Source organism: Lissotriton vulgaris, chromosome 3_2 (genome assembly GCF_964263255.1).
Source record: "Lissotriton vulgaris chromosome 3_2, aLisVul1.2, whole genome shotgun sequence".
NCBI lineage: Eukaryota > Metazoa > Chordata > Amphibia > Caudata > Salamandridae > Lissotriton > Lissotriton vulgaris.
The window spans coordinates 316,313,345-316,337,936 of NC_141690.1; positions in this window are offsets into that span (position 1 = coordinate 316,313,345).

The window sequence follows — 24,592 nt, forward strand, 5'->3', positions numbered from 1 at the left end:
AATCACATAAATCCTTGAGGCATATTCAACAAAAAAATAACATTTTAAGGCCCATCTAAACTGACTTTCATTTCCAATTTTATTAGTTTTCAGATACCAAGACCCACGATTCAGCAGCATGAACCAGCTCAATTGCAACCTATTCTGTTGTTAAGGACAGAATGAAAATCCTTCTTAGGCACCTATCTTATGCATCGTATTCGGAGAAAGCTTGGTCCTCTTTGATAAGCCACCTAATGAATCATACCCAGAGTAAATAGTAAGGCTTCCCTGGTCGGGAAGACATTTTCATTCTAGCCTTCTCATATCAGGTTTTAAACAGTTGTTTTTTGTGCTTTTGTATTGTTGCAATAGAGGTTTATTTATTCACAAACACACACTGTTTGCAACATTGATCCACAATAGTTCCACTGCCATGGACAATTGTATCTTTTGAGAACTCTTAATGGTACAAAAGATATTGTTTAGTAGGCGCAGATGAAAAAGCCCATACTGCTAACTTTCTCTCAGTGGATGAGTTAAAATCCATTCAAATTCATAAGCTGTTAACCCAGGTGCTAGTGTTGAGCTAGTTCCGAAATCAAGTGGTATAGGCCTTTTGGCTAGGTTGGGATAAACTAATCATTTGGGCCCGATGTAGGTAAATCCCATTTACCGAATTTGAAATACCGAATTTTACCGATTCGGTATTTCAAAATCGGTAAATGGGATGTAGGTCCCAGCATCTGGAATCGTTACCGATTCCTTACAAATTCGGTATTTACCGATTCGGTAAATACCGAATCGGTATTTGCTATTGAATCCTATGGGCCTTTGAAGCCCATAGGATTAAAGTCAAATACCGAATCGGTATTTACCGAATCGGTAAATACCGAATTTGGCAAGGGTGCAGGGGGTGTCACTTTGACACCCTCTAGCACCCTTAAAACGGGCATGTGTGCAATGTGGCACACAGACATGCCCTAAGGGCACGTCTGTCTGTCACATGGCACAGGTGTACATGCACAGATGTGCATGTACACAGGAATCGGTATTTTTCCATGGATTTCTATTCCATGGTAAAATACCGATTCTGTAAGCCATGTGCTGATGGAACATTGGCTACCTACATTGCATTTTCGGTAATTTTACCGAATCGTTATCATTACCGAATCAGTAAATATTACAGATTCGGTAAATTTACCGAAAATGTGCCCCTACATCTCGATAGCCCTTTACCGATCGGAAACGGCCGAAAATTGGTATTTTCGGCCGATTCCGATCAGTAAAGGGCTACCTACATCGGGCCCTAAGAATTTTGAATGCCTCAATTCCATGTCCAATCAAGGATCAAATAATATAACATTATTTGGTTGGATTGGCCCAGTTACTCCAATCCAAGCTCCTTAATGATATTCAATCTTTAGTTCCTTTGTAATTCACCCATTTTGACTAGTGGCATCTTCAATGTGAGTATTTAACATTTCTGAAAGGGGTTTCTTGAGAGGTAGTAGCAGTCATTTTGATGCTGCCTTTTCGCAAGGATAAATGACCAATCAATATTATTCAGGTAATCACTGAGTCTTCCACAATCATGAGTATTGCCAGATTTATTGGAAAACGATTTAAAAATCAAGTTCAGTAGTGTATTACAATCAAGTAGTCAGCTGAGTGATAATTGATCATTATTATAGCAGTTCTGCATTGAGGAGGTTATAAAGTCTTGTTTGTTCATCATTGACAATTTATGGTGAAGCTCCCTACAACGCTTAATTTTACCTACAATGTATGGAAATATTCAATCATCAGAAACCTTGCTTGAATTATATTGATGAAAATTAAAATGTAAGATGATTTGCTTCGCATTGTGATTACTCTCTTACCTAGGGATAAATTCTAGGTGTTAGCTGAAGTTGGTTATAGTCCTCTTCTAGAAATAATCACACTACTCCTTACTAGGTCCAGTCAACCTTTGGTAGTTGCAGCACAGAGCAGACAAGCTTAATATGGAACAATGTGCAAACCATCTATCAGTAACAAAGCAACTAACAAGTAGAAATGAAAACATAAAACAAATTCCACTCTAATATATACATATAGAGACAATTTTATCGAGCATATAGACACCACAGCGCTTATTTACAAGCCCCTTGTGCTGCCAGTGTGTCACTTTTTGTGACACAATGGCAGTGCCAACTGATGCCCCATATTTACAAGGACACATAAAGCCACCCTGCATGGATTTGCGCGTCCTTATAAATATGGCCGCTTTATTTGCAGCACTTTACGTGAAAGGATCATGCCATGGGTGTTGCTGCCACATTTCAAGATTTACGAGAAATTGTTTACCTGGAAATGTGTCCGAATGCTACGCCTACCCAGAGTAGGCATAGGGAGGTGCAACGAGGAGAAATACCTTAATTTCTCCTTGTGTTTTTCCTCTTTCTATGCATGCTGCATTATGCAGCACACATAGAATGAGGAAATCACCTCTTGGTATTATTATGGGCAGGAAGGTGTCCCTTCCTTCGCATAAACAATCATTGAAAAAAATGTTGTTTTTCCACTTCTATGTGTGATGAATTAAGCAGCACACATAGAAGTTTAAAAACGCCTTTTCAGATTATTTATGTGCAGGAAGGGACACCTTTCTGCACATGAACAATCATTCCCCTCAACGCAGGTAAACTTTCTCTATGGTACAAGGGTGCCTGCATCAGCGCTAATTGTGCGCCAGTGCAGGGGAGAGCATAAGGGTTTGGCCATATTGCTGTAGATATGATGCATTCCTGTGCTTCGGAATTAAGTCAGCACAATGCAGCCAAATGGCTTGTGGCACTGGGCTGCATTAATTCCTTGTAAATGAGGCCCTGCATTGGCAAAAAACGATTTAAGGAACTGGACATATGATTTTTCAAATTGTTAGATGTTTCTAAGTACAAAGTACCAACTGCGGTTATCTGGTCTCAGTAGAAGTCTTTCCCCTGGCTAGCCTTGTAGTGAGACTCATTGACAGTCACCAGCTGAAGTGCAGTACATCAGTGGGAGCCTCAGCTCTGGCAGGAAATTATAAGCCCTTGACGTCGACAGTGGGAAATCTCCAAATGGGTGAAGTCCAGGAAGGTGTCAACGCTGCCAGGGTACTTCTTGGCACTGAGTCCAGTTAATTCCTCTAGATTCAGACTTACATTTTTGCTGGAATTCAGGCTAGTTTTAGCAGGTCAAACCAGCAAGTTGAGTTTGAATGATAGTTCGACATTGATGGCTGTGTTGGTAGCAACTGGTTAATGTTCTAAAAAGTTCAGTCTTGCAAATTTGATAGAGGAAAATGTACACTCTGACACCAGCCAAGGGTCCAAAAGCATTTGGTCACAAACTTATGAGTTAAAATGTTATGTCCCAGAACTCACCAGCAGGGTGCATGTCATATCCAGTTGGAACTGCCATGTTTTAGGGTTCACACACTGAAGTAGAACCCTAAAACATGGCCCAGGCCTTCAATAGCAGCCTAAATGAAGTGTTACACTGCCATATTGATTTGGCTTATCCCTTCTCCAAGCTTTAAAATCCCATTTTAATAAATACAATACACCCCTTATGTAGCCCAGAGGGTAGGATGCTGTGTAAATTAAAGACAGGACATGTGGTAGAGAAAATCTCCCAAATTCATTTTTCACTGCAGTGAGGACTACCCCTCTCATAGATAACATTAGGGATTATTTCTTATATTCTTTATTAGGTTTAATAATTCCTAATTGAGAAGAGATAGATCTGTCATGTTTAATACTTACGGAATTGTATTGATAAATACTTGTTAATGGCAAAGTCAGATGTATTGTTACAATTTTGAAAATGCCACTTTTAGAAAGCTGGCATTGTCCACCTCATAGTCCTGTGTGCATGTGGCCTGTCTCTGATTGCATGTCTGAGTTGGGTGACAGCTGGGCTTTGTGTATTTAATCGAGACAGCAACACACAAAGGGGGAGTGGGTATGACTTGATGGGCCATCCTGGCAGGATGGGAGGGAAGACCTGAGCACAGCCTCACACTTCCACCTGACAAGGCTGTGCCCTGTCCCCACACAAAGGGCTACATATTCCCTTGTAGTGAGTCTGGAGCCAGGGTACAAAAGGAGGGACCTCTGTGCACTTCAAGGACCCATCTTTGAAGTCTCCCCCACATCAAAGGCACCGCTGGGTACAAAAACTGGACTTCAGACGCTACAACTTCAGTAAACTTCTGAACCTGCGGATAATCTGCCAAGAAGAAGGACTTTAGTGCTGCTTAAGGACTGTCACCCTGCTACACTGCTGCTCTGAAAGAACTGCTGCCTTGTTGTACTGCTCTGCTGCCTGCTGCTCTCTTGCCTGGAGAGGAAGAACTGAACCTGAAACTCATCTTGCACCCAGCACCCCAGAGTAATTCAAAGGGCCAGTCTGCTGGTCTTCTAATTGGAGCCTCAGGGACATAATAGGCCCTGCACAGCACCTGAATCCATCTTGAATTACTTCCTGACCCCCAAGAGGCACTGCTCAAGTTCCTTGGATGGATCAGTAGCTCTTAAAATCAATCATTTGGGCTCTTTGTGAACTGCGCAGCTTGCCCAAAGAATCAGTGAGCGCTACCTCCAGTTCATCACTTCCACAGCATGCATTGCCCACTCGGCATAGGTTATCACCATGAGACTCCACCCTGACTGTCTGCAAAAGCCTGGCCTTCTTATCGCACACAGCAATAATCTCCTTTTTCCCAGCAACCTTATGCCACATGAACTGAACCCTTGACACAGTTCTTGAAAAGGTAACATTTCAACAGGACTCATCTAGGACTGCATCCAACCTGTGCTCTATCATGGGCAGTTGAACATTTGGATTTTAACTAATATAGGTGACATAGAATAGGGCAGAAACATGTTGGCGATAAGACAATGGTCTGAGCCATTGTGCTCTGATTCCATCGCGTAGTTGGTATTAGACGCACCAGTGGTCCCTACTAATATTGGTGAAAACCTAGTGACCCCATAGGTACTTTTAGCAAGTCTAAAAAAGAAAAGTCTGACCCAATAATGGTGCTCGCAAATATAAGGAAAGGGTGTAGTGCATTCAGCTATTGTGAGAAAGATAAGGCATCATCCTTCCTTCCAAATGTCATCTAAATGGGTTGGACATGTGGAGCACATACTCTGACTCAAAGGAGTGTATGTACAGAAATGAGAGCTAATAAAGATGAAATCTCAGAGACACTGAGGTACTTTTAACTTTATCTGGATCCCCCTGATTTGTCCGGGCAATTATATTAGGTTCACTAGGAGGTTGAGTCTGCCCTAGTGGCATTTTATTCTACCAGGGTGGGGAGAGTTAGCCTATGATGAAGAACGTCACATTATGTGAGTGCGGCCTACTCTTCCGATAAGACTGGTCTTTCTTTTTCTCTTGGGCTTACCCTTATCCATGTCAGATCTTGGTGATTAGGTATCAGTGATTTGTAACATAACACTGTTAAATATAATATGGCAGAAGCCAACATACCTTTATGTGTTTTGTATTTTGTTAAAGATATTGCAGCAGAATTAACATATTCTTATTTCATATAAGGCAACAATCATTCCATGTATTGAACTTCAGGTAGAAAAAAATGTAGTTGTAGTTGAAACAGCCAGCCTGCCCGTCCTTCATTTTAAAAGATGCTGCAAGTTGGTTGCCTCAGGTTCCTGCCACACACTCTGAAGTGGGACACCATCTGCCAGCTGTCCTAGGAGTCATGTGAGAGTCCGCTGAGTGCCATACCACTACTTTTGCAATGGAGACTGCCCACAGCGCGGGTGCCTCACAAGCCTGTTTTTTTGCATGCAAGTTAATCACCTGAGCTTTTTGCAATACTTGCTGGGGTGGGCTTCACCGCCCCCAGTGTTTGTGGCAGTCATGTGTGGGTGAGACATCATTTACAACACATGTGTTAAGAAGTATGCCAATACAACACAAATTTTACAACGCAAAATCCATTACAAGACATTCCCCAGTGGAGTTAGAATAGTAAGTTGCGTTGTACTGGATTATTCGGTGTAATGGTTTCCATTGTAAAAAATGCTTTGTAATGGCACGCATTGTAAATGCTTGCATTGCAATGTGTCCTATTTATGTGCGGGCCAGCCAAATGCCAGAGCACTGCTTCTGCAACAGAGCCATCCTGCAGCATGGGAGGCACGCAACAGGGTGGGAACAGTTGACGACCAGACCAAAAACATACTCATCTGCGCCCATCCACAGCCAAATGAGGCTGGTCTGGGTACACTCTCAAGCATTGTGCCTTTGGGGTGAGTGTTATTCATCTTTTGCCAGTAAAGTCCTAATGTGAAGCTCCTGTCTGCCTGGTCGAACCATCCCCCTAACATATTTATCAGGCTGCATCGCATTACTTATCTTTTGAGTGCCAGGTACCCACAACTCTATACTGGGAAATCAAGGGCAAAAGGAAAGCACCAGGAGGTCCTGTAATCGCATTCCCTTCACCTAAAGCAACCAGCATAGCCATGATGCTGTAGAGGGCTATGGGAATCATCACTAGCGGAATTGCACTGACTGAGAGGAGACTGTCACTGGGAGTAGATCCTTCCCCACTCTCTGATGATAGTCTACCTCATCCCTCCAGCCCCTCGTGCTCTGCTATGTAAGTTGAATGGCATAGACTGGCTGGCAATCTCATACCTTCACCGAACACACCTGCCTTCCATTCCTTCTGGGCTTGCCCTAAGGAGCACTCACAGACTTCTAGAGTTGCCAGACGGCCTAGGTGGCTGTCTTCAAAACAAATAACTACTATACGTACCACAACCAGCCCCCCCAATAGTATCTGCCGCTTTTGAGAATTTTAGTCTTTCCCAGAGAGGGATGCCCCCAATCCAACTAGCGCGGAGGAACTGTTGGTGGAGTGTACTGACAAAATCAAAGTTATTGCGCCAACTTACCTTCCTCTATCAAAGCCTATTTGGCAGCTATTGAAAAGGGACTTGAGAACATTGAGCAAATGCAGAACATGTACATCCTACATTTTTTGTACAGCTTCTAAAGGTGGCCATGACATTGCTTCCAACAAGCTTGACAAACCGACTGTTGGGTGAACTTTTACCACGCATTGTGTGATTCTGGATACCCAGCAAACATAAACCCCTAATAACAATCAGCTAAAAGCTACATGGTTACCAAGCCCCAACAATAGGATAAATGATGCAGGGCTCACAAAGAGTCTTAAAGTTAGAGTGGCAGGTAAGTATTTATCCCTTCCAATTGATCAGGATCCTTACTAGAGTCACGGTCTGATAAATCTCCCTCCTGTCCATATGTGGCAATTTTATCAGGTGTTCCACAACTGCATGTGGACCTGAGGGAGAGACAGTAAGTGCTTACCAACGAATGCCCCCCTTTTTTTTGCTCATTATTATTTTTCTAACCCAAAGGGTGGGATGGCCGAGGCCGGTGCAGTGGATTGCTTAATCCAGGCAATTGACTTTTTCTCAAAAAATGATCTCAAAGAGGTAATCATTATAATGGATTCAGAAAAAGCCTTTGATGCGGTGAATGGGAATATTCTGCTTGCCATATTAAAGAAATTTAACCGCCATATTCATGAACATCGGCATTAGCGATTCTGAAATAGCGAAAAATAGCGAGTCGCTATTCAGAAATCGCAAATCCGAATTCATGAAGAATTGCGATAAAAAAAAGCGATTCGCACGCGATCGCAAAATCCGATAGCGATCCGATAGAAATTGCGATTAATCGCAGATTAATCGCTATTTCGGCCTACCCGCGGCTGGACTGCGATCTCGCAAATAGCGATATCGCTATTAGCGATATCGCTATTTGCGAGATCGCAAACTCGCGAGATCGGGAAAACGGGAAGTCGCATTTCAAGCCCAGTGATGACATCACAACCAGGAAGCTGCCGGTTCCGAGCACCATTCTCCACAGTGAGGCAGAGAGACAGGGAGCAGATCGAAGAGCAGCTGCACAGTTTGGATTGTAGAGTGCACCACTGAGCCACAAACCACAACATGGCAGAGGAAGCTGCACCAGGGACCAGCAGCTCGGCTGGGAGGAAGCGAAAGCTGAAATTCAGCGAGCAGGAGCTGGAGCACCTCATCGAGGGAGTCGTGGCTAACCACGACCAGCTGTTCGGGGCAAATTCCAGGAGGGTCCCGGAGATGGAGAAGAGACGCATTTGGCAGGGGATAGCCTCTGCAGTTAACTCTGTGGGAGTGGCGTCAAGGTCCCTTGAAGAACTGAAGAAGAGGTGGTACGACCTCCGAGGCCGTGCCAAGGAGAAGGTGGCGGCGCGCCTCGGGGAGTCCTCGGGCACAGGCGGAGGAGGTCCGACGGTACCACCGAACACCCCCCTGGAGGACCAGGTGAAAAACACCCTCGAGATGGAGGCCGTTGTGGGATTCACAGCACTGGACTCATCCGCCCCCACACAAGACACCCAAGGTAAGTGGCATGCGACTGCGACCCTGCCCCCTATGGATGTCCATGACCAAATAGGCCCCCCCAATGTCCCATAGGCATGTAATTGTTGCACATCAAGTATTGCCCTGAAGCATTGTGGGAGATGTAGTCTGACCACAATGTAGTAGTACCACAATGCAGCCATTGTGGGAGATGTAGTCAGGTCCCAATGCACACAAAGCCACTGCCATTCAGGGAATGTCACCCAGCATGCATGTTGCAACTGCACGTCTGCCAGATGCATACAACTAATGGTCCTCCACTTACCCCCACAGGAGGAGATACCAGTGACAGCGACAGGCTGGTGATAGACGACAGCGTCCTGGAGGAGCCAACACATACCCAGGCAGCAGCCCCTAACGCTGCAACTGTACCACCATCAACTTTCACCGGCAGCGTCCCACCTGCAACTGCTGCAGCGCCCTCATCTGCTGCCATCGCAGCACCCATTGTGCTCCCTGCCACCGCTGCTCCTCCCAGAGCTAAAGCCAGGTCAGTCACACCTGTGGCCCCCGCAGCGACTGCCACAGCCACACCAGCAGGCACACCCCCAGCGACGAGCACACCTGCAACACCGGTGGCCTCATCCCCATCAGCTGGCGCCTCCACATCCGGGGCTGCGCCACTGTCCAGTCAGCCCCCAGCCTCACAATCCGGCCAGCAGGGCAGGCGTGGCAGGTCACGCCAGCGATCCGCAGCTGCCACCAGGCGGGCCAATGGAGAAGGACAGGCGCGGCTCAGCATCGAGCGACGGATGCTGCACATACATCAGCGCCAGGCACAGCAGCAGGGGGCAATTCACCTGCAACTATGCAACATTGGCCGCAACGTGGCCTGTGTAGCTACACAGATTGAAGGAATGAGGGCCGACCTGGCCGGGGTGGGCAATGGAATGGCCCGCATAGCTGCAGCCGTGGAGGCTAACACCCGCGCCATGAATCGAATGTACGGTGGCCAACGCCGGCACCACCGCCAACTGCTGACACAGCTTGGCACCTACAGCAGGGCGAGCTACGTGTCAGCAAATGCCACTTCCCTACTGGCGAGGCGCTGTCTGACACAGCAGCACACTGTCATACAGTGCAGTGTTGACATGTCGAGGATGCTGGAGACCCTCACCACAGCTGTCGTGGCTCTGCACCCTCCACCCATTCCATCTGTGGTGGGGGGTGATGATGCGAGTGAGGTGGCGTCCAGCCTGAGCTCGCTATCAGCCTCACAGGCCCCACTACCCACCCGCAGCACCAGGACCCCCCCATTGCCTGACGCCCCGGAGGAGGAAGGCCCTCAGAGGCGTTGTGGAGGGGCACGCTCTAGGCGCACCTAGAGGACTGGAATAACCATTGGCACAGGCTGAGGTGAAGCCTGGCAAGCACAGCAGTATGACGGAATACTGTGTGTGGGACTAATTTGGCACGGACCATTACTTTTACTTTAGTGAAGTGAACAGATACTTTTATTTTGACATTTGGCACGGACCATTACTTTTACTTTTGTGAAGTGAACAAATACTTTTATTTTGACATTTGGCACGGACCATTACTTTTACTTTTGTGAAGTGAACAAATACTTTTATTTTGACATTTGGCACGGACCATTACTTTTACTTTTGTGAAGTGAACAAATACATTTCTTTTCCTACACACATTAGCGTTGTGTCTTCTTTACATTTTGCATGCATTGTCGATTCGTGGGGTGATGGCAGTGGTTGTACTAGAAACTGTTCACTGTGATGTGGTTGCGACGTCTGTGCCCTTCTGCTGGGGTCTCCCCTTGTGCATGGCGCGCATGTGCAGGTGGCTGGTTGTCCCCCTCAGATTCACTGCCAGAGATGTCAACAGGTATCCGGCGCTTGGTTGCCATGTTATGTAGTATTGCGCAGACAGCCACTATGCGGCAGCACTTTGCAGGACTGTAATACATGGCCCCACCTGTCTTGTGCAGTATGCGGAACCTGCTCTTGAGCAGGCCAAATGTCCTTTCTATGCAATTTCTTGTCCGTATGTGAGCAATATTGTAGCGCCGTTGCTGGGGTGTAGCAGGGTTGAGGTATGGGGTCAGGAGGTATTCACGGAGGGCGTAGCCACTGTCACCTGAATGGGAGGAGCAGATGGTGATTGCCTGTGCTGCGCTGTAACATCTTTGCAATGTGACTTTTCAATCAAAGTGTACTTACCAAGTAGGTGTCCTTCCCCAAACTCTCCCCTGACCAGCCGTGTGTGGAGTGCGCTGTGCCGGAAGATGAAGGAGTCATGGGTACTCCCTGGGTACCGTGAGACAATGTCAGTGATGTATGTCTTGGCATTGCAGACCATCTGGATGTTGAGGGAGTGGTAGCACTTTCTGTTGCGGAACATATACTCCATGCCAGCTGGTGGGCAGACGGCGACGTGGGTACAGTCTATGCATCCGAGCACATGTGGAAAATGGGCTACATTGTAGAATTGTAGCTTTGTCATGTCCAATTCCTGTTGGCTGGCGGGGAATTTGATGTGACGGTGTAGCTGGGTGAGCATGGCGTCTACAAAACTGTTGAGGCAGCGTGACATGGTGGGCTGGGATGTTCCCCCAGCGGCCGCTACTACCCCCTGGAAGCTTCCAGAGGCCAGGAGGTGCAGGCTACTCAATACCTGCACATGTGTGGGCACAGAATTGTTTCGCCTTGTTGGGTGCTGCATGATGGGGTCGAGTTCTTGTATCAGCCAGGTGATCATTTCCCCATTCAGCCTGTATTTAGCATAAATCTGTTCTCTGGTTTGGCCCAGCAAGGTGACCCGCAGCCGGTAAATCCTCGCCTGCCTCATGCGTCTCCTCCGTGCTGCTCGCTGTAGCCTTCGCCGCCTCACGACCATGTACATCCCAGGCATTGTGGAAAGCCTAATGCTGCTACTGAATGTCCTTATGTGTGATTGGTCAGGCCTGGCCCTGTTGGTGATAGGACAACAGTTTTTTGAAATTTTTTGTATATGCCTTTCATGGTTACCACCTGCTTTGAGCTGTCCTTATTTTGCGCCGTGCAAATAGCGATTTTTGGGTTTTTCGCTAATTGCGATTTTTCTTGAATGCCGATTGCGATTTCCTATTGCGAATTCGCTATTATTTTCGCAGATTCCGTGGTGTGTCGCTATTACCGACTCGCTAATGCTCAGCGGCAGGGATTCTGCGATTATAATAGCGAATTCGCTAATATTTGTTAGCGAATTCGCTATTTTGTTGTTGAATGCCGAATACGGAAATTGCGCCCGCATTTGCGTTTTCGCAGCGATTGCGGGCGCAAATCAGCTACATGAATAAGGCTGTAAGTTCCCTTTAAGTTAGAGGATATGTTACAGAAATTATATGACAAAGCTGAGGCAAAAATAGTAATCAATACGGAAACTGCTGGCGCAGTTGAGACCCAGAGAGGCACCCGACAGGACTGCTGGATGTCCCCAGTTTTATTTGCCATTTACTTTGAGCCATTAGCTTCCCTGATACGGCAAACCTCCTAATTAAACCTCAAGTATTGGGGGCATCCAAATTGAAGTTATTTGCTGACAATGTAATCCTATATTTAGAAGCCGATATGTCTAATATTAGGCAAACTTCTCAAACGATTAAAACATTTTCTTATTTGGGGGGGACATAAAATTCAAGATAGTAAATCTGAAATTCTATTATACAATTGCCATTACCAGGTTTTACCCTGGGTTCTTGGGACCCGGTTGGCAAAGGGCAATCCAATTCGGGCCCTAGGCATCTGGTTTTTGCATGATTATACACAAATCTTCACACTCTATTATATTACTACTCTTAATAAAGCTAGAAAAATCTTAAACAACAGGCAAAATGTATCTTTGTCCATAATTGGAAGAACTACGCTGATAAAAAAGTTTATACTTCCACTGTTTATTTTTATCTTTCCAAATGCTGTCTGGGCAGGGAAGAACCCCAGACTAAATTAAAACAAACTGCAGCTGAGTCTGGAAGAAGGTGGACTAGGGCTCCCTCATATTGAAAAATACTTCCAAGCTGCCTTCTTGGATTGGTGTGGACATACTGCTGATTACGGAAGTAACTTTTATTTTCAACAAATGTTATTAGAAAAAAACCCATCTAAAATCTTTTATTAATATCGCCAAATGATACAGATATAAGACTCCACGTACAATTTTCAACCGACTTAATCAATTGAAGAAAGAATTTCAATTTACACCATTACACATTTTTGGTGGATACACAGATATTAAAGATATGGGAAAGGTTAGGAAGTTATCAAATAAAAAAACTTGTAATACGGGGAGAGAGGAAGTCCTGGGAACAAATCATACGAGATAGAACAGGAGATATCTCGGCTGTAGTATTTTCATATCTGCAGATTTCTAGTCTAGCAAAAAAGTTATGGCTGCCCGACAGCCCACTCCATGAAGCCATAACCTATGCACTATATGTTAAAGAAATGTCGGGAGTAAGGAACTAGTATTGTATTCATCAGGAACAATTCCAACGAACAAATAGTTCCACATGCTTTGGTAAAAATACAGGAGTACACCGGGTGTTGTATGAATGCAGCACAATGGAAGGACTATAACAGATAGTCCACTAAGGCCATTCGTGTAAACAAAGGGCATTTCGTGCCAAGTGGCAGCTGTATTATACCACTGATAAACTTCTAAAGATGTTCCCAAAAAAGTCATCAGACTGTTTTAGATGTAATCATTAAAAAGGGGACTGGCTTCATGTTTGTTTTTCTCGTCCCAAATTGTCAAATTATTAGACTAGGGGGGACATGTATCAAAGGTAGGAATTGCGATTCCTTAATAGTGATTATTAAAGAGTCGCTATTTAGGAGTCGCAATTACCTATGCATGTTTCAAAAATATTGTGATTCCTACATATTCCTTAATAGCGAATCGCAAATTGCGATTTGCTATTAAGGAATGGCTTTCCATTCATTCCTATCGGTCTAGATGCTCATAGGAATTAATTGAATTGCATTCGCAATTTGCGAGTACCAAATAGGTACCCGCAAATTGCGCATGCAATTTCAAAAGTGCAAGGGGGTAAAGGCCACCCTGATGCACCCCCAAATGAAGGTAAATATGCACTTGTGGTGCACACACTTGCCCTAGGGGCATGTGTATGTACCTCAATTCACTTTAAAACATTATTTTTTTTGCATTTGTCAAAGGAATTGCAAATTACCTTCAACTTGAAGTTGATGGTAATTTGTGATTCCAAATTACAAAAATGCAATTTGCGAATTCATAATACATCACATTTAGGGAATCACAATTTGCGATTCCCTAGCTGCATTCGCAAAATAGGTCAGCGCAAAATTTGTGATGACCTATTTTGCGAATTGCTTTTGGGTTGATGCATCCCAAATGGCAAAATACCGGTCGCAAAGGAGCCGATTCTGCGAATCAGCCCGTTTGCGACCGGTATTTTGCTCGATGCATGTGGCCTAGGATCTTTCAGTGGATCAGTAGGCAACTCAATTTTATTCCAGAACTGCATCCTGTGGCTATTTTATTCAGGATTTCTAATCCAACCATAACAATTTGCCAAAAACTGTTTGTTATTATTGCTTCTCTGATAGTCAAGTCACTGATTTGACAATTCTCACAATGGGTAGCCAAAATGAGAAGCACTAGAGAAAAAGAACAGATCACTATTCCCTAAGGATAGGGGCTACCCAAAAATGTATGCAAATCTGGAAAAAGGATTGAAAATCCGCAAGGACGGTAGCAAAGAGGGGAGGAAATAGACTTACATAAATCAGTAGTAGTAAAAGGAACGTGATTATATTATAGGCCATTAGAGTGTGTGCGATTTATGCATTCTGTTAAGAGAAAGGTGATCGTTGTATTGCATCCAAGAAGTATTTCGCAAATTATTAAATATCATGATATTTATGGTACTGAAACTATTGATTTTCGAGCTTTTGCTTCTTTTTGTATCAAGGATATGGGAATATTTGAATAAATAAAGCTTTTAAAAAATCAGAAATAGTGAATTACAACATAAACCAGTATTACAGCAATGGAAAGGGGCGACCACTCGGTCCCCCCGAACGTATGGTAGGGTGCCCGGATCCCCCCGGGAAGCCATTTTGGGCGGGGGCGTGTCTCGGCTGGTATGCCCGAAGCGGCGTAGCCGGGGCGCGCCTTTTCCCGCCCAAGAAGGGTTGTCCTAGACACCTACACCGTTGGTCACGCCCCGTAGGTGTACCAGAGGAGGGTACACGCCCTCCCGAAGAGGAATAAAAGGAGCAACAATCCAAAGAAGCATCCTCTTGTTCCTGTGCTTGGAAGCTGCACCCTCTCGTTGCATGTGAGCCCTAGACGGAACAAGGAGCAATTTTGAGAACTTGTAATTTTTGTGTTTCTCTTTCGGGAGCCTTCTCTCTCAGCGTCTTCGGACCTCCGGATCCAGGACCTCGTCGAGCAGCTAAGCAGCAAGGGTCGAGTATCTGACAACGATGCCTGGCAAGAAGGTCGGAAAGAAGGCAGGGACGGAGCAGATGCTCCGCATGCTGGTGAAAGACATGGCGAACATGAAAAAGCAGATGGCGGCAATGAATAATACGGGCAGACCGAAGAAGGTCATCGGACCAGCATTGCCGGGAGTAGTCCCCGCAGGGAGAGGTAAAAGGGCCAGGAATAGGGCGGCAGGGGGGGAGTCCCCAGTTCCCGAGTCACCCCCGGTAAGCCCAGTTAGTCCAGTCGAGGCCCCGGTACCGATCCCGGATGCAGGCCAACCGATTCCGGTTGTAGTTACGCCCACCAGCGAGGAGGAAATGCCCCCTGAATTGGCCGCCACGTTGGCCGCATGGCTTGGAAAGAATACCGAGGGTGCAGCGGCGCCCGGAGACACGGCCAAAGAGGCTAGGTTGCTAATGAAGCAGTTGCGGCAATCGCGAGATGCTGCGAAGGCGAATGTCCCTCTTGTCCCCTCACAGGTTTCCTCGGAAGAACCAGCAGTTGGCGGTGGAACATCAGCAGGACCAGCTATGGAGTCTGGTAAGCAGCCATTGCCAATGGCAAATGGGGGGTCTTTGCCCTCAAGAAGGGAGAAAGTAGTTCAGCATATTCCTCTGGCCACGAAAGAGATGATTTGGGCTGATAAATATGTAAATATGTTTTCGCTCCTGACTGACCATCACGAGATTGAGTATGTTAAGGCTCAGAAGGAGTTGTTGCATCCGAATGTGTGGCGCGCAAAAATGGTGGGCTTCAGGGTGGATGAGACGATCACTAATTGGGCCAAGGCCTTTGGGATGTTTACTGCTATTATGGGTGAACGTAAGCCAGAGATTATGACTGAATTAGCCTGTTATCAGACACGTATAATGGATTTCTATGAAACATATGAGGGCGATCAATGGAGGGGTTATGATAGTAAGTTTCGTAAGGCCAAGGAGCACGATTCGTCTCTGACGTGGGACTGCCTCGACTCCGTCTCTTGGCAGAAGCAGCTCCTGCCGGGCACGACGAGTATGGGTCGGCGCCTTCCCGCCATCAATCGGCGGCGCCCATTCAAACAAACCCCGCAGGTGATCACCAACCCAGGAGTGGTGGGAATGGGGGTAGAAAAGGGGTTTGCTGGAATTTTAACAGAGGCAAGTGCACGAGGCCACATGGGACATGTAAGTTCAGGAATGAGTGTGCAGGTTGCGGACATTCTTCACACCCGGAGAGTTCGTGCAGAGCCAAGAATGGGGATACCGGGGGTAGAGGAGGTACCAAACAGGTCTAATATCGGCCAAGGGGTACCACTACCTACCCCCGTAGATATCATGGCAATGATATCCTGGCTAAACGAATACCCTGATCATGTCTCCGCTGGGGTGTTACGGGACGGCTTCTCGTATGGTTTCCACATCCCGGCGGGGGATTTTCGGGGGGACTCACTGTGCAGAAATCAACTGTCCGTTCAGCGGCACCCGATGGTGGTAGAAAGCAAGATTGCGAAGGAAGTTGCCCGGGGCCGGGTCGCCGGCCCATATAGGCACCCGCCTGTTCCTAATTTCATTTGTTCACCGTTGGGAGTAGTCCCCAAGAAGGACCCAGGTGAGTTTATTTTAATTCATAACTTGTCGGCTCCTAGGGGTCTTTCGGTAAACGATGCGATTGATCCAGGAGTTTGTTCGGTGCAGTACGCATCCTTTGATGAGGCAGTCGCCATGTTGAATCGCCTGGGGCCCGGAGCGCTGATGGCTAAATCGGATATTGAGTCAGCATTCCGGTTGCTCCCGGTACATCCTCAGGATCAGCGTCTGTTAGGTTTTGTGTTTCAAGGACGCTATTACATGGATAGATGTATGCCAATGGGTTGCTCCATCTCTTGTGCTTATTTTGAGAAATTCAGCTGTTTTCTGCAATGGGCGTTCACCAGAGCTACGGGCTATACGCAGGTTATGCACTACCTAGATGATTTTTTGTTCTTGGGGCCAGCCGGGGACACGGAATGTGCACAGGCTTTACTGGAATTTTGCAATCTCATGAAACGATTCGGCGTGCCATTGGCACCGGGGAAAACGGTGGGGCCATCTACTTCACTCGAGTTTCTTGGAATTGAGCTCGATTCAGTGGAGGGATGCTTCCGTTTGCCCAGGGACAAAGGTATGAAATTTAGGGCTTCGCTAGAATTGTGCATTAGCAAAGAGAAGGTAACTCTCCATCAGTTGCAGCAAGCCGTGGGCCAGCTTAACTTTGCCCTCAGAGTGATACCAATGGCCCGCCCCTTTTCCCGCTCTATTGCACAAGCCATGGTCGGTCTCAAAGAAGGACACCACCGCACAAGACTGTCTGCAGAGGTTCGCCAGGATATGCGCATATGGTTGGCATTTCTGGCGGATTTCAACGGTCGAGTGGTATGGAGCAAACCACCAGCATCCTCGGACGAGCTGGGTTTGTGGACCGACTTGGCGGGGAGCGTGGGATTTGGCGCCATATTTGGTAATCGATGGTCGGCGCAAACATGGCCGACGTGGTGGCACACCAGTGGGCTAACAGGTAACATTGGGTTTCTTGAATTGTTCCCCATTTTGGTGCCCTGAAGGCATGGCCGGACAATTTCTGTGATCGCTCAGTGGTATTTTGGTCCGACAACATGACCGTGGTTGAATGCATAAATAACCAGGCAGCACGCTGCAAGTGGATTCTGAGATTGTTAAAGGAAATTGTACTACTGTGCATGAGACTGAACGTTCAGTTTAGGGCAAGGCATGTGCCGGGTGTACTGAACCAGGCGACTGATGCACTCTCTCGTTCCCACATGCAGGCCTTCAGGGGTTATCTACCTTCTGCGGATCTAGTGGCGGCACCATTTCCCGAAGCTCTCTGGTCACTCGGTGCCCCGGATTACAGGACTTCGTGGGAGCCAGCTTAGCCCCCAGGACATGGAAGGCGTACGAAGGAGCGTTTCGTTCCTATTGTGCATTTTTGGGTCCAGCAGGAGGGGATAAGTGGGGACAGGAGGAGTATGTGCTGAAGTTTTTAGTAGCACTCCACAAGGCAGGCCGATCAGCAGCGACGGCCAATAGGCACCGGGCCGCCATTGCATTCATGGCGCAGGCTTATGGCATCAAGGACCCTACATCGTCCTTTTTGGTAAAGAAGGCACTACGAGGGTGGCAACGCCTCGAGGGTCATAGAGTAGACGAGAGGCGCCCGATAGGGTTAGAAAGATTGTCCCTGTTGATGTCATTGCTCCCCGCGACATGTTCCTCCCAGTCCGAAGCAGTGCTGTTCCGGGCCGCTTTCGCATTAGCATTCCATGGGGCTATGCGGGTGAGCGAGCTGGTGGCAAGAAATAAAAAGGATGTGGGGGGAGGTCTATGTCGGGAACACGTTCAGATCAAGGGTGATTCAATGGTAATCACAATAGCCAGGTCTAAAACCGACCAGGGTGCGATAGGGGACAGTATTGTGGTCCAGCGCATGCGAGGGTCCCCCATGTGCCCGGTGCAGTGCGTTGAGGAATACCTGGCGCAAAGGGCGGTAGCATGGGGGGGAAGCTTGCTGAGACACACCGACGCCACCCCACTGACAAGGTTTCAGTTTCAGCGGGTGTTAACTTTGGCAATCGCGGCAGTGGGCTTGGACCCGAGCGATTTTGGGACCCATTCCTTCAGGATAGGGGCTGATACAGAAGCTACAGCCAGGGGTCAGAGTGTGGAAATGGTGAAACAATTGGGACGATGGTCCTCGAACTGTTATAAAAGGTATGTGCGGTTGCACATGTTGTGAAGCTAATGTCATGCACTCACGCTTCTTGTCTTTTGTTTGGTTTACAGTTTCGCGAGCTTGCGAGGCGGGGCGGACTGTGCAATCGACCCGACACCTGGGAACCAGCGGTCAAAGATCACCAGCTGAGGAAAGAGTGGTGTGGGTCGTGGGCCACTCATACGTGAGGCGTGCCGCGTACGTATTCAAAGCAGGTGACATGATTCACGCAGCTGGGGAATACGGGTACAGGGTGACCTTCCATGGAAGGGGCAGGCTCTGTATTGACCGGTTTCAGTGTTTTGTCGAGGAACTGTTAGGGCGGACAAGGTCACCGCCGTCTATAATCATAGTGCATCTGGGGGGCAATGACTTGGTGGCGCTCGGTCGGCGAGTACTCCTAGAGCGGGTTCTATCCACTGTTAGCTGGTTGGCAAAGAGGATTCCGGGGTGCACGATAGCATGGTCACACATGATTCCAAGAAAGGTGTGGCGGGGGGCCCTCTCTGTGTCAGCTTTGAATCATTCAGTAAAGAAAGTCAATAACAAGCTGGGTAGATTGTTTCGTTCAGGACAGTTGCACTGTATTCCGCATGGATGTATCCGGGGGGATAACATGTATCTCGAAGATGGGGTTCATTTGTCCCGGGAGGGGAATGTCTTACTCATAGGAGACTTCATAGCATGGTTAAGGGGTTTGTATAGTCATGACCTTTAGTAGGAGTGTGGGGGGTCCGGATAGCCGGTCAACTATCTGGCCTGTGGCGGTAAGGTCATGATCGGTGAGCAGTAATTTCAAGATCCCTAGAGGGGGCGCCACCCATTATGGATGGGAGCGCCCGGGGGGAGGCGGCCATTGGCCCCTCACACGGGGAGGCGGCACCCACTAAGTATGGGGTCGCCAAAGGGAAGGCGGTCATAGGCCCCTCCCAGGGGAGGAGGCGGCTCGATGCCCCTCCTAGGAATTTCCCAGGGCCAGGATATCCGCGACGGCGGATGTGGTGAACAGTGTGGGGTGGGAGGGGGGTCCACGCTACCTTCTAGACACCTCACACGAGTCCTCGGACGACCATTAAGATGGCGTTGAGTTAAATAAGGGGCCCCCGCTAAGACAAGGGAAATTGGAAGTTGGCACAGAGGTACAGTCCTCTGTGCGCCCGCCCCTCACACCGTGAGGGGGGAGTTCTGGTAGTAGGGATCTGACACCGGTTACGACCTTGCCGTTGGCCCGTAATGTTAGGATGTACAATTTTTATTTAGAAAATATGCATTTGCAGGATGTTTAGACTCGGCTAGGAGAACCTTAGTATTAGAGATTTGTTAAGGTTAGCCAATAAACGTGACTGCAGTGAAATGTATAAATGAAAAATTGTACATGATATGAAACTGTTATTTTAATGTTTTAATTTTGTTTCATATTTTTAATAAATACGGCCGGGAGGGTAACTCCCTCCCGCCTTCCAAAAGTTCAGAACTGCGTCCGTCTTCCCATCCTTGGGGATTGTGTTGGGAGGGGGTGATAGGCATCCCGGCCATATTGATTCACCCTGTAATTCCCAATTTATGTCTGCGTTCCCATCCAGAGATTTGACCAAGTTGTATGTGGTAAAGTGTCTGGGAAAGGATCACTGGGAATGTCATTTTATTGTTCGAGATGAAAGATTGAATAACTGTTAACCCCATCTGCTAGCCAAATTAGGATTTCTTCTAAGCTTGCAATAAAGGCTTACCACTTTCCTTGCAGAAGCATATGTTGTGTGCTTTAGATAACAAATACACACACGTGCGTGCCAAACATGTCCATACAATAGTCAAACTGATATTTTCCTTCTTTAATTCTTCTCATCAATCTCTAATCATTTCTATGAAAAGCATGATCCCAGCAAATAAAGTACAGATTCATTAGAAGTTAAAAATGGTCTATTCTATTTCCTCTAAAATGCCATTGCAATAAACACACAGATCAGACCCCCCCCCAAAGCTCCGCCCCCCTCCCCTGAATAAAGTTAAAATCCCCTTAGAAATCACTGAACAAAATTTCTACAAAAAATAGAACCATTTCAGTTCGTGGTCATCTCAATTATTGCCAGACAAAATTGGATGCTACGGCAAATATTTGAGGGGAGGCTATCATGTAATACAGAAAACCTATGGCTTACTTTCTGTTTTGCTTTTGGAAAAAATAAGAAAGTCCCATCCCCTTAGTGTCATAATTGCTCTCATATTAAGATTAAGAGTTCTGTGTGTAAGGATAGCGGAACGTAGCACTAGCGGATGTCTTTAAATGGCCTTCATGCATTGTGACGTCTGTTGTGTCCTGTAGTGGGGAAATGAGTGCCCTAGGGGTATCAATCTGGGACCTACACTCCGGGGCATCTAATCCTGACTAGGCCTAATACGTGGCCCTAGAATTAACTCAGTCGGACACTGGGAATAACTTTGTTGCTCGGTCTGCGCGCCTCAGAATGCCTGCGTGCGTGCAAGACCTCTTTTTATTATAGGGAGTCACATGACTAGCGCGCCACACGCCCAGGGCGTCGGGGGCGGGCCTCCAGGAACATAACATTCCTCCTAAAATAAGGAAAAACCAGACCACAGCAAAAACCAAACTCAACCGTTTTCAAACAGTCTCAGTTAACATTGGGACAAACACTTTCAGCGTCCTTTGATTGCAGCACCATCATATCTACTGGTCTGTTCTGCTATATGGACATTCAAATGGGAACAGTCTTACGTGAAGTAGTCTCGTAACCAGCCGGAGGGAGTGGGATTGTTTCTCAATCGGCGCTGCGACCCCCTGTGACTCAGCATTTCCGCTCCAGCCTCTGACTCGGGACTTGGCGCCTCTCTGTCGGCCCCCTCCGGATCTGGGGCCTCCTCGAGGGCCTCCGCGTCACCTCCCACTTCTTCACTTGCTGCTCTCAGATCACTACTTTGACCGACCTCGTGACTGGGTATTGATTCAACATTTGGTGTGTTAGTTGCAGTTTCAGTTTGTTCAACACTCTGCCTATGCTCTGACTCTGTGGCTGCAGAGTGAAACAATTTGAAGTGAGACACATTGCGATTCACCATCTCTCGTCCTCGGATCACTGTAAGACGGGTGCCTTTCACCCCAATCACTCGCCACGGTCTCTTCTCATAATTGAGTCTGAACTTGCCACTAGTTATGCGGTTGCGAAGAAGCACCACATCTCCTCGTCTGAATTGGGGTGGAACCGCCGGTCGTTTTTGGCTGATTTTGGCAAACGTGTTTTTCCTTTTCTTCGCGACAGCCTCTTCATTTACCACCTCAGGTGACCACTGTGGATGATGAGGAATGGAGTCCTTCACTACTCGCCCTAGGAGAAGATGTGCCGGGGCGACCCCCGTTGTGGAGTGTGGGGTCTGGCGGTAGCTTCGAAGAAAAGTGAAAATGGCCATTTCCACGGACTGTCCCTTATCGTGAGCAATGCGGATGACTTTGTTCAGTGTCCTCATAAACCTCTCGGCTTCCCCATTGGCTTGAGGTCACCGAGGTGTTATGCGCCTGTGGCGGGTCCCAAGAGATGACAGATAGGTAGCCAAATCCTGCCCTTGGAATGGGGGTCCATTGTCCGTTCGAAACTCCTTCATGGCACCATGAGTGGCGACAATCTTTTCCATTTTGGGGATCACACAGTCTGCACTGGTGCTTGTCACGATTTCCACTTCTGGGTACTTTGAATGGTCATCTATCATCACCAGCGTGTGTCTTCCGTCCGGGAGACTGCCAAAATCCATACTGACCCGCTCCCAGGGTCCTTGGGGTCGGGACTCTACAATGATGGGGGCTTCCCTGGAAGCTTCTCCCGTGACTTGGCAGGCAGTGCACGACCTCACCATGCTCTCCACCATGTCGTCCATGAGGGGAAACCATACTTTGGTTTGCAGCCGGGCCTTGGTCTTGACCATCCCCTGGTGACCTATATGGGCTAATTGTATTACTTGTCCCATGAGAGCCGTGGGTATTACTAGACGATGCCCTCGCAGCAGACATCCCGCGTGTCTTCATTGAGTTCATCCCTGAAATGGTATAAGCTCTCCATGATTTTCTGAGCCTCCGGGGTGAGCGCCTTCCAGCTCTCCTTGGCTTTATGCCAGTTGGCAGTCCGAAGGAGGTCCTTGACCCGCTGTATGCAGGCGTCTTGGGCCGTGGCGCTCACAACGTCTTCCAGGGATATGGGGCGCGGGCATGACCTGGCCACCACCCACTTCACATACGCTTCTGTTTCTTCCGCCTCATCCATCTCCTCCGGAGTGGCGGGCCTGGGATGACGCGATAAATAGTCTGCCGGATTCTTCGCTCCCGGTTGATACTCAATGTTGCATTTGTATTCCTGCAGTTGCAATAGCCATTTCTCTTTTCTTGGGGGTGGTTTCGATGAAGTCCCTGAGAACAGAGCCACCAGCGGCTTGTGGTCGGTCACCACCGTGAATGGCTTCCCATAGACATACAGGTGGAAGTGTCGACATCCCCAATGAATTGCAATTGCTTCTTTGTCAATCTGTGAGTATCTCTGTTCTGTGTCCGTGAGGGACCTACTGGCGAAGGCAACTGGGGTCCAGTCTATTTCATCCCTCGGCCTTTGCATCAGTACGGCCCCCAGCCCCGCCGATCCGGCATCTACCGCGATTAGTGTGGTATTTCGAGGGTCAAAGAAGGCCAGCGTGGTGTTACTGGAAAGGGAGGCCTTGATGTCTTGGAACGCCTTCTCCTGCTCCGGTCCCCAGCTCCACAGAGTGGAGTCCTTAGTAAGCTCACGCAGCGGGAGAGTTAGGTAGGTACAGTAGTTTACCATGCCAAGAAAACTCCTGACTTCGGTGACCGTCGTGGGTGGTGGCACATCCTTGATGTCTTTTACTTTGTCAGGATCGGGGTTGACGCCATCAGCTGAGAAAACATATCCGAAGAACCCTATTTTGGTCCGCAAAAATTCACACTTGTCTCGATGTAGTGTGAGCCCCGCACCGGGGAGCCTGCGGAATACTTGCACCAGCCGGTGATTGTGTTCTGAGATTGTTGGGGCATGCACCATGATGTCATCGCTGACATTTATCACTCCAGGTATGCCGGCAATCAGTTCCTGAATGACATTTTGGAAAACTTCAGCCGCACTGGAGATCCCAAAACTAAGTCTAGTGTATCTGCGGAGTCCAATATGGGTGGAGAAGGTGGTGATACTTCTTGACTCCTTATCTAACACCAGCTGATGGTACCCCGCACGGAGGTCAAGTTTGGAAAACCAGCAGGCTCCGGCCATTTCCCCGATTAAGTCATCTATTGTGGGGGTGATATGGCGCTCCCGTTTGATGGCAGCATTTGGGAGGCGCATATCTACGCAGATCCGGACTGCTCCCGGCTGTTTCGGTTTCCGCGTGACCACAATGGGCGAAACCCAGGGGGTGGGGCCTGATACTTTCTCGATTATTCCGGCCGCTTCCAGCTTGTGCAGTTCTTCTTCCACTAGCGGCCGAAGGTGGAATGCACTGCGACGGTGTCGCAAGGCCACAGGTTGCACTGTAGGGTCCACGTGCAGATGTATTTCCCGGCCCTTGAAGCATCCAATGCCTTCAAATAGGTCCGGAAAGTCCATAAGTAGTTGTTGCACCGACTCTTCATGTACTCCAAAGGCAAATGTGACCACCCCCAGGTCTTCGGCTGTTCTGCAGCTCAGGAGCATGCCTTGGCCCTCTTCCGACACGAAGATGTTGGCTCTTGTGACTTTGTCCCCATGGCGGACTGCCGCTCTGAACTTCCCACGGATCCGGAGCGGGATGTCTTGACCATAGGCAAACACAGTGATGGGGGTGGGGCTGAGGCTCGGAGGTGTAAGCACCGCCACCTGGATGGAGCATTGGGGCAGTGTCCTGGTGCGTCT